Source organism: Rattus norvegicus, chromosome 2 (assembly GCF_036323735.1).
Source record: "Rattus norvegicus strain BN/NHsdMcwi chromosome 2, GRCr8, whole genome shotgun sequence".
Taxonomy (NCBI): Eukaryota; Metazoa; Chordata; class Mammalia; order Rodentia; family Muridae; genus Rattus; species Rattus norvegicus.
In genome coordinates this window covers 212,312,928-212,327,591 of record NC_086020.1, presented here as the reverse complement: position 1 = coordinate 212,327,591, position 14,664 = coordinate 212,312,928, and the positions used below count along the sequence as shown (strand labels likewise).

The 14,664-nt window shown below is 45.7% G+C and overlaps 1 long non-coding RNA gene across 1 annotated transcript; it reads right to left on the bottom strand.

Moving 5' to 3' along the window:
• Positions 1-4,468: 4,468 nt before the first annotated feature.
• Positions 4,469-14,645, bottom strand: LOC134485681 (uncharacterized). The gene is made up of 2 exons (XR_010063938.1): positions 13,845-14,645; positions 4,469-12,714 (listed from the first exon to the last, which is right to left on the bottom strand). It is a non-coding gene; the product is annotated as an uncharacterized LOC134485681 (long non-coding RNA).
• Between the last annotated feature and the right edge of the window lie 19 nt (positions 14,646-14,664).

Below are 14,664 nucleotides of genomic sequence, written 5' to 3'. Positions count from 1 at the left end.
TTATATAGTCAGATGCCTTTTCAAGCAAATTAAAAAATAAACATCAAATTTGCAGGAATACCAAATCAAATGTGTTTTGCAATGTTAGCATTAAGCAAATCTCTAATTTACAATAACCATCTGAAAGGGGTTTTCTCAACTGTGGCTGCACATGGGACTCCCGAGCGTAGCCCCAGAACTCTGAGAGACAAGGCAAGAGATAGCACATGTCTAACCTGAGCTACAGAGCGGGTGGACAGTCAGCCAGGGCTCAGCAGGAGGACATTTAAAGTGGACTTTAAAGGGGAGGGGGGAATCCTGGAGTTGTGGTACAGTCCTTTAATCCCTGCACTCTGGAGAAGGAGGCAGCCAGATCACTGAGTTCAAGGTCAGCCCTGTCTACACAGTTGTAGAGGGCCGAAATAACATTCGCCACCACTAGATGGCGCTGGCTTCCACTGCGCCCCACGTGGAAGGCCAGGATAGCCTCCGCCATTACAAGATGGTGCTAGCCTTCACCTCGCCAGCCGACTCCCTTTCAGGAAGTTAACTGTGCACATGTGCAAGAGTGCCTTCGTGCCAGGTCTTTGCCCACTCCGGGGCGTGCCTTATGAGATCATGGGTAAACAACCAATCAGGTGTGGATGCGCCACGCTAGGGTGTATATAAGCGCACCATGTTGGCGCGCCGAGGCTTCCTCCTTAAGATAAAAATAAAGTTTGGTCACAGCAAGGATTTCTATGTGCCCCCGTGTTTCTTGCCAGCGAGAGGTCGCGCGTGGGACACACTGTGAGCTCCTGGACAGCTAATGATACATAGTAAGAACTTGTCTCAGAAAAAAGAGGGTGGGAGAAACTATTAAAAAATTCATAAAATGGAAGAGTGGGAGGGGGCTGGGGAGGTGGTTCATCAGTCAAGAGCTCGTGTTCATTCCGTTCCAGACACCCACACTCTTCCGCCTCTGTACACACTTGGACACAAGAGGTGCACTAACATACAGACATGTAGGCAAAACACTCACACCATTAAAAAAAGGAAAGGGAAAAGTATATAAAATATCCATGTAACAAAATACAATGTAGCCATTTTTAAAGTGAGACAGACTTACAGCTATTGCCTTGGGATGACTTTTGGGTCATTGGAAGAGAAGTCACCGATAACAGTGCAGTGTAATCTCACCTCAGTGAGTCCTTATTCGTGAGTGGTTTGACATTGTGGGAAAGAGAGTTCAAACCCTACCCCCTGGACTCTCCGGTCCTGACTCTGCCGCATTCCAGCTGTGCAACTTCGGTCAAGAAGCCTTTCTCCAGACAACAGTTATATCTACCTCAGAAGACTTTCCTGAAGCAAGGCAAGTTAACAAGTGTAAAATATCCCACTCGGGGAAACTGCGGCTCCATCAACACCAGAGGCGGGAGAGTTCCCCTCACAAATGGCAGGCGTAGGTGCTCCGTGAACTTCATGCCCTCCCTTGTACAGTTTGAAAGGAATGACGATAAATCAGTGTAAATTCTGAAGGTTTATAATTCTATCTTAAGGTTCTAGTGTTTTAATTTAATGGCATCGGGCTAAGATAAATAGTACAAAGGCAAGATTAACAGTAGCAACCTTTTCTAGCCGGATTTTGCTTACGTCTTTAAAGAGATAAAGTTATGGGATTTTTGCCCAACTAAACAATGACCTCTGCTCTGGAATCTGTTGCCCTGATTCTAGAATTTCTGTACCTTTTGTGACTCCTGCAAAGACCCCACCTCCTTCTCCAGGCTGTCCTGTTTGTTCCCAGTTGATCAGTTACATCAGCCCTGAGGACCATCTGCCTTCAACTGTGCTCTTGTAAAAGCTCAGAGCCACTCCCTGTCCTTGTATGAGACCTTGGGGTTGTGGGTCTCATAGACTGATAATGGCATTCTGTCCAAAGGAAACAGTTCAAACTGAGCTGTTCTGTTTATCCACGAGTTACAAACAGGGACCTCAGCCGGCACTGTGGGTGGGTAGGGGGAGTCATTGTTAAAGACAATGGGAATTACAGACATGAATGGGAAAAGGATGGTTTTCTATTGTTTCTCCATTCAGAATCCATTATTAACATGTTAGTAAGTTTCCTTCCAGAGTTTTTCTTGTAGCGTTATTTTAGGTAGTGGTAGTCATGGTATAGACACAAATGAGCAAATTGTCCTTCCCCTGGGACGGGGACATAAACATGCGTCATGCTATCGTATTTTCAAAAACACGTGAGTAACTAAAGTATGAGTAACATACTTTAAAAGATATGCACAGGGTTTTCAAGTTTTGGGTATCATGAATAGACATTTATAATTCTAAACATTTTCTACATAAAATTTTGCTGGGCATGTGTGTGGAGGGGTTGATGTGTACACGAGTGCAGATGTGTGCATGCGTGTGGGGGACAGAGGTGAACCTCCGGCATCCTTCCTCAAGCACCATCCAGTTCGCAGTAGGCTAGATGGACTGGCCGACGAACGCCGAGACCCTTCTGCCTCCACCTCCCCAGGGTGGAGTTGCAAGCCTGTGCTCCTGGGCCTGCTCTTTCCACGTGGCTCTGTAAACCAGGCACAGGTCCTAACATCTGTGACACGCATTACTGATGGAGCAATCTCTCCAGCACATCTCCCAGCCCAAAGTTTTTGTGTGTATAAAATTACTTCAGTTTTTCCATATGTAAAATTAAAAAAGGAAAAGAAGCTATCTAAAATCATGAAATGATTGTGGGTTTTTTTAAACATTTGTTTGTTTTTAGGTTCCCATGCATGAGTAGTATATTTACATCATTCCCACTCCACCATCTCTCTGTTCTGACCCCTCGTGTGCATCCAACCAACTCCTTCTCGAGTTTGTAATGTCTTCTCTCCTGCCCCCTCTCTGGTTTTTCAAGACAGAGTTTCTGAATAGCCTTGGCTGTCCTGGAACTCACTTTGTAGTCCAGGCTGTCTTCAAACTCATAGAGATCTGCTTCCCTCTGCCTTCCGAGAGCTGGAATTAAAGGCGTGAGCCACTGCTGCCCAGTGATGTCTTCTTTAATTATTATTGTGACATGTGTATGTGTGGTGTGTGTGGTGGGGGTGTGGTGGGGGTGTGTGTGTATGTGGTGTGTGTGTGTGGTGTGTGGTGTGTATGTGTGGTGTGTGTGGTGTGTGTGTGGTGGGGGTGTGTGTATGTGGTGTGTGTGTGTGGTGTGTGGTGTGTATGTGTGTGGTGTGTGTGTGGTATGTAGTGTGTGTGTGTGTGTGTGTGGTGTGTGGTGTGTATGTGTGGTGTGTGTGGTGTGTGTGTGGTGGGGGTGTGTGTATGTGGTGTGTGATATGTGTGTGGTGTGTGGTGTGTATGTGTGTGATGTGTGTGGTGTGTAGTGTGTATGTGTGTGGTATGTGTGTGGTATGTGTGTGGTATGTGTGGTGTGTGTGTGATGTGTGTGTGGTGTGTGGTGTGTATGTGTGTGATGTGTGTGTGGTTTGTAGTGTGTATGTGTGTAGTGTGTGTGGTGTGTGTGTGGTGGGGGTGTGTGTGTATGTGGTGTGTGTGTGTGGTGTGTGGTGTGTATGTGTGGTGTGTGTGGTGTGTGTGTGGTGGGGGTGTGTGTATGTGGTGTGTGTGTGTGGTGTGTATGTGTGTGGTGTGTGTGTGGTATGTAGTGTGTGTGTGTGGTGTGTGGTGTGTGTGTGATGTGTGTGGTGTGTGTGGTGTGTGTGTGTGTGGTGTGTGTGGTGTGTGTGGTGTGTGTGATGTGTGTGTGTGTGGTGTGTGATGTGTGTGTGGTGTGTAGTGTGTATGTGTGTGGTATGTGTGTGGTATGTGTGGTGTGTGTGTGATGTGTGTGTGGTGTGTGGTGTGTATGTGTGTGATGTGTGTGTGGTGTGTAGTGTGTATGTGTGTGGTATGTGTGTGGTGTGTGTGTGTGTGTGTGGTGTGTGTGTGTGTGTGTGTGTGTGTGTGTGTGTGTGTGTGTGTGTAGTACAACCTGATGAGTCCACTTAGTGATGAGATGGTTACTGATAAGTACATCTGATTCCGTTTTTCTAATCACCTCCATTGAAGCTGGCATCCCAAATTAATATAGCTTTTATTATTCTTTGAGAATTTCATACAATGTATCTTGATATTTCCTTCCTAGATCTACTCCTGCCTCCCCAACAACTCAACTTGGTATTATCTCTCTCTCTCTCTCTCTCTCTCTCTCTCTCTCTCTCTCTCTGTCTCTCTCTCTCTGTCTCTCTCTCTCTCTCTGTGTGTGTGTGTGTGTGTGTGTGTGTGTGTCTTTAAACCTATCTAGTCCGATTTGCGTTGCCCCAAACTCTTCAGCGTTGGGCCTGTCCTGGACTGTGGTCAATTACCAGGGGTCACACCCTTAAAGAAAACTGACCTTCCTCTCCCTGAAGCTAGTGAATGGAGGTAACTCCTCAGCTAAGGATGGCATCGTGCCCACTCCCAGTATGGATTCACTATACTTACATACCAAAATGAAGTCAAGTCATTTTCAAAAATGAACAGATACACAGGTTTAATTAGAATAATAAGATTAGAATGAGAAAGTAAGAAAAACAGCAGCTAGCAGTGAGAAAGTAAGAAAAACAGCAGCTAGCATCTACTGCACGCTTGGTGTGCACCAGCAGCAAGCCCACCACAGATAATTTCATTTAATCCCCATAGCAAAGCATTAGGTACTGTTATTCCAATTTACAGATAAGAAAACTGAGGCCTGAAGAGCTAGTCAATAGTCCTGTGTTATGAAACCAGTAAAGGGCAGAGGATAGTCTGTTTTCTAGAGGTGAACTGCTTCCTACTGACCTACGACAGGAGGTGAAGGTATGGAGATGACGCCATTCACAAGAGAAACACAACCCATCACTTCAGACGTCAGCATACCTAAGTCTTCACACTCTCCAACACTAGACCACCTTAGTTTGAAATATCAACGGTTACAGTGTTTTGTGTCCATGAATGGAATGTTCCATGGGATCTTCATTTTTAAATCTGCAGTTAGGGGCTGGAGAGCTGGCTCAGTGGTTAAGAGCACTGACTGCACTTCCAGAGGTCCTGAGTTCAATTCCCAGCAGCCACATGGTGGCTCACAACCATCTGTAATGGGATCTGACGCCCTCTTCTGGTGTTCAGGTGTACACGCAGATGGAGCCTTTGTATACATAAAATAAGTCTTTAAAAATAAATCTGGGGGCTGGGGATTTAGCTCAGTGGTAGAGCGCTTACCTAGGAAGCGCAAGGCCCTGGGTTCGGTCCCCAGCTCCGAAAAAAAGAACCAAAAAATAAATAAATAAATAAATAAATCTGGAGTTGAAGTCAGGATGGGGCAGAGAATACCTGTAATCCAAGGTGTTTACAGACAGAGCAGGGAGACCTCTTTAGTGCCAGCCTGGGCAACTTAGCCAGACCCCATCTCCAAAATAAAGCAAATAAACCTGGGGTGGGGCCGTTCGATGTTGGCACTGCCTACAAGTCCAGGAGTCTTCGTTGGAGAAGTTGAGAGTTATGTCATTGCCCATCTTTCTGTATTTTCCCCCAAGGCTTTTAAATTTATACTTAAGAATAATTTTGAACGTATTCACAGAAAATGCAATATCTTATTTAATTTTGGATTCAGAGAGCTCTGAATTTATATCCCACAGTCATGAGTCTTTGTACCATTTCATAGCTCATCCCATGCAGGCTCTTCTAGTAACCTAACAGGCATTTCCCTTTATATACGTGAGGCTTTTTGGTGATGGAATGGAAACCTGTTTGGGGCTACCATTTCAGCGCAAACATGTAGTGACTCTCTTTGTTTATAGTTATTTTGTTGATATTTATTTTATTTATATTATTTGCAATTTAATTCACTGTTTGCTGTAAATTTATTCTATTCCTGTCTCTATGTGAAAACTTGCTCTAACGATAATTAATTCTGTTTCTTGTTTACATAGTCTTTCACTTTACAACACATTCTGTGCGATATACAGGATCTCGAGGCCCCTGAATTTGCTACCCGGAACTGTACCTTGTCCTCACTGTTGCTCTAATACGTTTTCTAACATAATATTCCCTTTCAAGTTTGATTATTTACTCAACAAATTGAGCTCAGTGGCAGAACAAATGCTTCAGGTGATTAAAGCCGTGGGTTCAGTCCCCAGCACTAAACCAAGGAAGACGATGACGTTTTGCCTAAACATACATTTAAGAGACAGTTTTAAGATGCTGTTTTCCAAGGCTTCCAGCCTACGAAATGCTCCACTAGATTCCGTTTGGAGCTGATTAACTATATCTCAAAGAAGTCACACTTTGGCCGGCTCATCCTTCCGAGCACAGCGGGGCTTCTCTCCCCACGATTTCTGTGATCGCATCCTAACATCCGTTTTCTCATCCTTCGCTTCCTCCTGGGTTTCTCTTTGGATCCCATTGTCGCAGAGGAAAAAACAAAAAATCCAGAACACTCAAACAAAACACAAGATGCCTTGTATATTTAGTGTAGAAGAGAAATCGTGGCTCAGCTCTCATTAATCAACCGATTAGCAAGAGCTTTGCCCGAGAGACCCGGTTCCGCCTAGCAGGACCCCGTTCCGCCTAGCAGGGTAGAGTTCGCCAGCTGCTCACTTTGTCTTGTAAATAATTACTTAGAGTTTGAGGCTCATGTGCTCTGTTTAAAGTCATCTGGCTACATCTTCTGGGTTAAATTGTAAGTATTTGGAGGCAGGACTGGGTGAAAGTCCACAGAGCAGGGCTGGTGACTTCAGGGAGTGAAATCAGGTGCCTGGGCTCAGGATTCCAGGAGCTCCAGACTCCTTTCCTGTCACCCGTGCGCCCAGCCCACCTCAGGAGACTGTCTGGGCCAGCTGCTGCCAATCAGATGTCTTCTCCGATCAGTCAGTGGGGTCGTGACCGGCACTGTCGTATCTCCTTTTGTTCACTGTCCAGACTTGCAGTCCACTGTCTGCCATCAGCTCAGGAGGCCCCACCAAAGCCTCAGACAAGGGCCATTACAACAGCAAGAAGAGTTGAACGTGAACAGATGAGAACGACTGCAGTTAAAAACTATAAATCGTTCATCTGGGAAAGCTGAATGTGTGAGATCTTATTCTAACATCTTTGAGCGCAGGCAGAAAAACTATTCTGGTTCTGTGCTGTTTCTAATTAGCAGATAATTCAATATCGTGATTTTTTTTAATAGCAACAAGCTTTTAAAAATGAATAGTAAATCACCAAACTATGAAGAAAGAAAGGGTGGGGTGAGGAATCATCCATTAATTGTCTTAGTTAACAAAAGGGGAGAGCGTGTCCTTGTTTGGAAATGGCTCTAAGGAGGCTGAGAAATGATTAAGCAGTTAAAGCACTTTCTAGTCTTCTAGAGGACCCAAATTCATTTATCAGCCCCTACATGGTATCTCACAACCATCTGTACTCCACTCCCTGAGGACCTGACCCCCTTTTCTGACCTCCAGGGGCACCAGGCATTTACACGCTCTGTGTGTGTGTGTGTGTGTGTGTGTGTGTGTGTGTAATAAAAATACTCAAAAAAGGAAATGGTTCTAAATTTAAAAACTTGTAAGAGAAAACAGTTCAAAATGAGAGGTGGAAGAAAACAGAAACAATGATACTGGAACAGGTAGAGAGAAAAGGGGGGTGGAGCCGTCACTCAGTTGACAGAGCGCTTGTCTCCATACGTGTGAAGCCTTGGTTCTATCCCCAGAGCTGCGTACATGGTCGTGGTTGCTCATGTCTGTAATCTCAGCACTTGGGAGCAGGAGTTCAAGGTTATCCCCTGCTACTTGGTGAATTCAAGGCCAGCCTGAGATTCATGAGACCCTGTTTCTAATTAATTAATTAATTAATTAATCAATTAACTAATAGGAGAAAATACCAAAGGGTGTGTACAACAGGGGCAGTGGTGGATACAGGAAAGCCCTAGGGTGGGATGGAGACGCCAGGAGGAGCTACATGCCTCAGTGCAAGGCTCGGGGCATCGTAAGTGACCATGATGTGGCTCACGGTAACCCTCAAAATGATCTCCCGGCATCACGAATGCTTCTAACACCCACTCTGTCAATATGGAAAAAGAGCACGTTATCCCCTGTGCAAAGAAGCCATTCTGCTGTTTCATCAAAATGCTATTTGCCCCTGAATTACCACACTGTGTCAATAGAGGAGGCCACGGTCTGTATCTCCTTACGCTCAAAGATTCTTTTAAGCTCTGGGACCCCAGTTGTGCTCGGCATTAACTCACACCTGCAGATGGTCTCACTTCTGCACCCTGCCCTGCTCCATCATGAGCCGACAGCCACCACTGTTTGCGTTTGACTTCACCATGGCCTTGTCTCCTCATATTTAATATACGTCCAGAAAAATAGACTCAGAGTGGGCGATCGAACCTACAGAAGTAGTAACATTAGGCCTGCCAACAAATATTCATATATAATCCCATATGCACGTGCTTGTATGGCTAGATCATATCCGCATGTAGACACAAATAAGTACATAGAAATGTGGATGAATGAATGATGGATGGATAGATGCACAGATTCAAGGTTTTTGGCACCCTAAGCTGCCTTCAAGACACATGTTCGAAAAAGAACAAAGTTATGTCATCAAGCAAGCGGGCATCGTAAGTGTCACTGAAGCCATGAAAGTGTGACCAGAAACTGGTGAGTGATGCGTGCCCGTACGCAGGTCAGGGCTGAGGGGATGGGACATCCCTGGGTGCTGCTCGTAGATGTGTTGGTGTGGGGAGGACCCCAAGCCTGTTTCTCCAGCCTCGTGAACTGCTCAGGTCCACCACTGCATACATGGACCTCTCACAGTATTAGGCGCACTAAGTCTGAGCTAGAACGCAGGACACTGTCAAAGTGCTTTTGTTGAGTGAATGAACGGCGAATAGTGCTTGGTGTGTTTTCTAGGGCTTCCGTGACGAAACCCCACAAGCTGGGTAGCTTAAACAACAGCAAGGTACTTCTTGACAGCATTGGAGGCTTGAAGTACAAAATGCCTGTTTGTTTCCCAGACCCTTGAGTTGCATGCCTTCCCCTTATGAATTCACGAGGCCTTTGTTCTGTGTGTGCTACGTCTAAAAACCTTTGTCTGTGAAAAACTAAAAAAACCCAAACAAAAAAAAAAACCCTGAGACTGAGTCTCACCTGTGCCACCCTGGACTCCAATTTACCTTAGAGCCAAGACTGCTCTTGGACTTCTGTCCCCTTCCCTCCTCTCCTAAGTGCTGGGGTTACAGGAGCGTGCAGTGTTGGAAATCAAAGTTGGGGCTTCCTTCAAGCCAGACAGGGACTCCTGCGACTGAGCTACTTGTCCAGCACCACAGGAGATAGATAGGCAGAAGCCCTTCTTAAGTACCCCACTTTAACCCCGAAATGTAAAGGGTTGAATTAAAAGCCCCATCTCCAAACGCTGAGACCCTGGGGACTGGGGTGTCTATGCGTGAATTTCAGGGAGGGGCAGAATTCAGCTAAGTAAACTTCAGTTATCCAGAATGCGCGCTCACCCGTCTGGAGCTCTCTCTCGCCTCTGCGATTCCACACCGTGCAGATGATGTCTCCTCCCTGACAATGAGGGGGAAGCTGCCACGTAAGTGGAAACCACCTCAGATGGAAGATGTACGACAGGCTGGAAAGCAGAGTGGGCAGAGGGACTTCTCTACAGGCTTCTTTCTCCCCTACCCGATACGTGAATCACCGTAAGGCAAGCACTGTAGGAACTGAGCCAATGAAGACAAGCCCAGCGGGTTATGGGAGGTCGTATTTCGGATCAGAGGTTTCACATTGATAAGTCTGGGTGGCCCTGGAATATGCCAATTCGAAGCCCTTCCAGAAAGTTCTTCCCTGAAACCACAGCGTTAGAGACCAGGAGCAGATACTTTGGTGGGAGTCAAAGTTATATAACTTTGGTCTTATATAAACACAGCTCCCCTCCCAAGCTAATTCACTAAATAATGGTCTAGAAAAACTCTCCCAATTATTACCAATTAAAAGGGTCTGTTTGGTATTGCACGCAGTTAACTAAATGTTTCAAGAAGTATTCAACACCAGCCAGAAGTCACGGAACTTGTCTGGAGCCCACTTACATTGCAGAAAAACAAGACTCATCCAAGTCGGCCATTTTAAAAGACAAGAAAACTGAAGCCGATAACGGATATGTTAAATTTGACCCAGCTCAGACAGTTGGCATGTGTTAGAGTCTGGCCTCACACCTGAGTCTGCATAACCTCCATCTTCATTAGCAATAAGGTAACACATCAGTTAACCACTAGGAATGCTAAGTTTCCTAATATGTTAAATATGTTAGGCAACTTAAAGGATTTATGAGGAGCATCAATTTAACAGGTTTTGAAGGCACGTACAGCATTGGAGTAAACATATATATGGAATATAATCTGCCTTAAATTTTTAAAAATAATAATGGTTAATAGGTGAATAACCAAAACGTAGAAGATGACTAGTGCAGAATCAATGAAGAAAAAATAAAATCTACTGGCCTATAGTGCCATCTGCTGTTAGAAAGTGATAATTACATTAGCCCTCCGGGGCAAGGTTTTTCAAGGTTTCCTGAAGACAGTACATGCTGGCCTATGAAAGAATCTAATTCGTGGGGCTGGGGATTTAGCTCAGTGGTAGAGCCCTTACCTAGGAAGCGCAAGGCCCTGGGTTCGGTCCCCAGCTCCGAAAAAAAGAACCAAAAAAAAAAAAAAGAATCTAATTCGTGCTATAATATAGCTCGCATAAAACATGGATATGGACTAAGAGGGAAATAAATGCTATAGAGCCAAAGGAAAATAATTGTGTAGAGAAAAAACAAAGCACAGACATGGCACTGCTGCCCTGTGGTTAGAAGCCATCTAGAATCTTCCAAATAAGAGATTATGCATACTTTATCCCTATTCTGTTGATCTTACCAGACAGAGTCCTACCTCTTTTTCTTTCCTAGTTTTTTTCTTCAAAGAAGAAGTGTTAGCTTTTTTTAAAGATCTATTTATCCTGTCTTCAAACACACCAGAGGAGGGCATCGGATCCCATTACAGATGGTTGTGAGCCACCGTGTGGTTACTGAGAACTGAACTCAGGACCTCTGGCAGAGCAGTCTGTGTTCTTTACCACTGAGCCAGAAGTGTTAGCTTTAATTGGTCAGCTCTCTCCCACTTTTTTCTCTTTCACTTGAAGTTTACTTGCCTCCGGCATTTAGTTTTTATACAAATACCATGTGTTTTTACATCATAGGTTTTCAGAGCTGGGAAAAGCCCTCTAGCCTAGGTTTTCTCACTCACAACAATTAGTTACTCTTTCTCTGTGCACACCAACGTGTCCCCTGCCTCCTTCCTTCTGTTTTCTTTTGGCTTCACTTCACAAAGAACGGGGAAAAAGTTGTTGGATTACAGGCTTCAAGATAATTCTCCTGAGAAGATCTCCATATAAGAATTTTTAAATCAGAGCCAATTGTGAGGGTGGGTAGTGGTTTTCCTGACTTTGCAACTCTACACATCTCCAAACGGACACGTTAACTGTTGGGTGGAGGAGGAGAAGACGGCATAGGGAGTCTGTCCTAGTTAACCTTGCCATCGTGGTAGCATGGAAAGACGCCTAGGAGTAGGAAAGCGCTCCTCTGGGCTTATCTGCTTGCAGAAAGGATTAACTATGAGGGAGCACCCACTCTGAATGTCGACTTCTCCAGCCAAAGGCAGGGGACTCAGATGAGACAAGCATGAAGAAGGAGAAGGCACCTGGTTCTTCCTCTTTGCTTTCTGGCCATCATAGAGAGCTCTTCTGTCCCCTAAACCCTCCAGCCATGGTAGACTGAAGCCTCAAAGCATTGAGTCAAGGTAAATTTTTCCTTCTCTAAGGTGATGTTTGTGTGGTATTTATCACTGTCATGAAAGGCCCACTGAAACATCATCAAATGCAGCAAGACTTCAGGAAATAAAACTTAGGTTGTTTTTCTAGAAACATCCATATATATTAATCACTACTGAGATTTATATGAGATTCCTGGTTCGAAGCAAACGCAGATGTCATTCTTGTTTTCTGGAATCATGAAATGCAAGCGTACTCTCACATTTCAGAGCAGACAAATGAGCTCCGCCAACCACGACATTTACACAAGTGGACAATGAGTACCAGTCTGAAGTCACTAAGAGGCTGACATCTGTCCTTCAGGTCTCTCTCTCTGTCCTATGCCATTTCCCAGTCTTCAAACACCCTCCTTCAGCTCTTCCTCCGAGGCCTTTGATTCAGATAGGATCCAGTAGTGGGCATTCACAGCTACTGACGGAGTTTTTAGTCACGAGTCCTCTTTTGGGGTATTTTAAGTTTTCCTTCTGTATATATTCAAACTTTTATTTTGGTTTACCTACTAAGACATTGATCAGTGGAGAAGACACAGGGAAGGGGGGTTTCCAGGTGCCTTGGAAATTATTTCTCCCTCTTCCTATCTCATAAGAGAGGGCACTGGGCATGTCCTTCGGTGGCACTTCTCAGCGTTACGACTTGTGTTATATATAACGAAACACATCTACCCCGCGGCGGCATTTTCTCCAATGAGCATCTCCAGGTAACACCCTTCAGGACCAGGTCTCAGAGATCCACAAAGAATTGCCTTCACACTTTGAAAGAAGAAAATGGTTTCTCAAGAGCGGCGTGTACCATAAGAGACGTAAGAGACATCTAAGAGACGGGCGCAGATACGTGGTGGATGAAAGTAGGAAGTTTCACCAGGCCGCTCATGCCTCCACGGGCCCTTCAAATGTAAGAGACAAGAGATGTGACTGTCACACAAACACTGCAGCCTCTCCATTCACTCACTCAGCTTCAGCCACGTCTCTTCCACAGCTTAACCCACACGGTTACAAAATGGAGCCAATAGGCTTTCATTCTGATCCTTATATTCTCTGTGCCTAGCAGAGCTCTTTTTGTTGTTTCCTCTTTATTTTCCTGCTTCATTGATGATCATCGCTGTAAATATAATTATACATCCCATGAGTATTTAAGCCTCTCCATCCATCAGTTCTAGTACCGATGTGTTTGATACGCTGTGACAACTGTGGTCTTTCTGTAGTTCTGCAGTGTCTATTTGCAGGGGGATGCGGGGGTGGGGGGGATTCAGGGTCCCCTGGAGTTCCAGCTACTCCTTCTGAGAAGCATGCATTCAGGAAGGTCCTGAGAGCTAGGAGTGGGAGGAAGATAGAAGGAATTCCGCCCCACCCACCAGAGCTCTATTAAGTATCATTACCCTCTAGCCACCCCCTGGTTATTTTTAATATAATATTTATACGATCCTTTTATATTTTTATACACACATGCAATATTCTGATGCTGTTCACCTCCAACTCTTCCACCTAGTTACTCCCACAAGACCCAGAGAGCATGCCAAAAGAGGAAGCAGAAAGACTGTAAGAGTCAAAGGTCAGAGAGATCCAGAGCAAAATAAGATCTTCTGAAACAAGACGGGGCTACTGCACCTAGGAATGCAGAGTGGTTCCGGTTGCCTGATCAGAACCTGCCCAAGATCAAACCAGTCAATGCTGCCCTGTGGAGTGAAGAAAGACTCGATAGTCCTCACCGCTAGCCGAGGAGCTATTGACAGTTGGTGGGTGCTGGGCAGGAGAGACAGCCACTTTCTTTAAAGGTGTGGGTGGTCGGTCATGCCTGTCGATCAGGGCCTCACAACCATACGCACGTGAACTGCACAGACCTGATTCGCGCCCCCAGTTCTAACGCTTTACTGACTGCTGCTCAATCCAGTGCTACCCTATGGGGTGAAGCAGACCGAGGGTGTGGAAGGGCAGGTAGAAGAGTTGAAAGAGGACTGAGAAGGAAGGTCTTCTGCAGTCGTCTAATTCCTCACCTCAGCAGTGCTTTGGTACCCACCTGAATGCTGAAGAGAAAACTTGTCGCCAGGAACACAAACGCCCGGTATGCTTCAAAGGATGCTCACTGGACAGTCAGATGACGATGCAAAGAGGAGGGGAAGTGAGTGTCCCACACACAACGGGGAGAGAAAGAGACAGACAGACAGACAGAGACTGGATAGAGATAGACAGACACCGAGACAGATGGACAGACCGACAGAAAGAGACAGGAAAGAGGGTAGAGATAGACACAGAGACACAGAGACAAACAGATAGACAGAGACAGGAGAGGAGTGAGAGATAGAGATAGACACAGAGACATAAAACAGACAGACACACAGAGAGACAGAGACAGAGACAGAGACACAGACAGAGGGAGATATCAAATCAGTCATCTGAAAGTTTTGTGTTCTTGGGACTCAAACTTCTTCAGGGCCCACGCTGCAGAAGATTCAGCCTTGTGGAAATAGCAGCTGGAATGGTGAGCCCCTTGGCAGAGTGTCTCTCAGAACGCCATTGCTGTCCAGTGCCTCAGTTTCCCCGATCAAGAATAAAAACGGACGGCAATTCGGTGCGCCTCGCAGAAAACTGGTGAAGCTTTTCAGGGCAGGATTTTGTACACACAAAGCACCATTTACCTGTGTGGGACACACCCCTGCAAGCTCCCCGCCCTCAGGAATGATCCCTGAGGCCCTACTTCTAACTCCAGACACTGGCAACCGGCCCAGGCGGTGCACAGTGGTCAGGTGCACTTCCTGGGAACCGGGGCTGCGCGGGTGCCACCCCAGCTCTAAGCAGGTCCTCCCAGCTAAAGCCACCACGGAAAGGGCGGGCCTAGG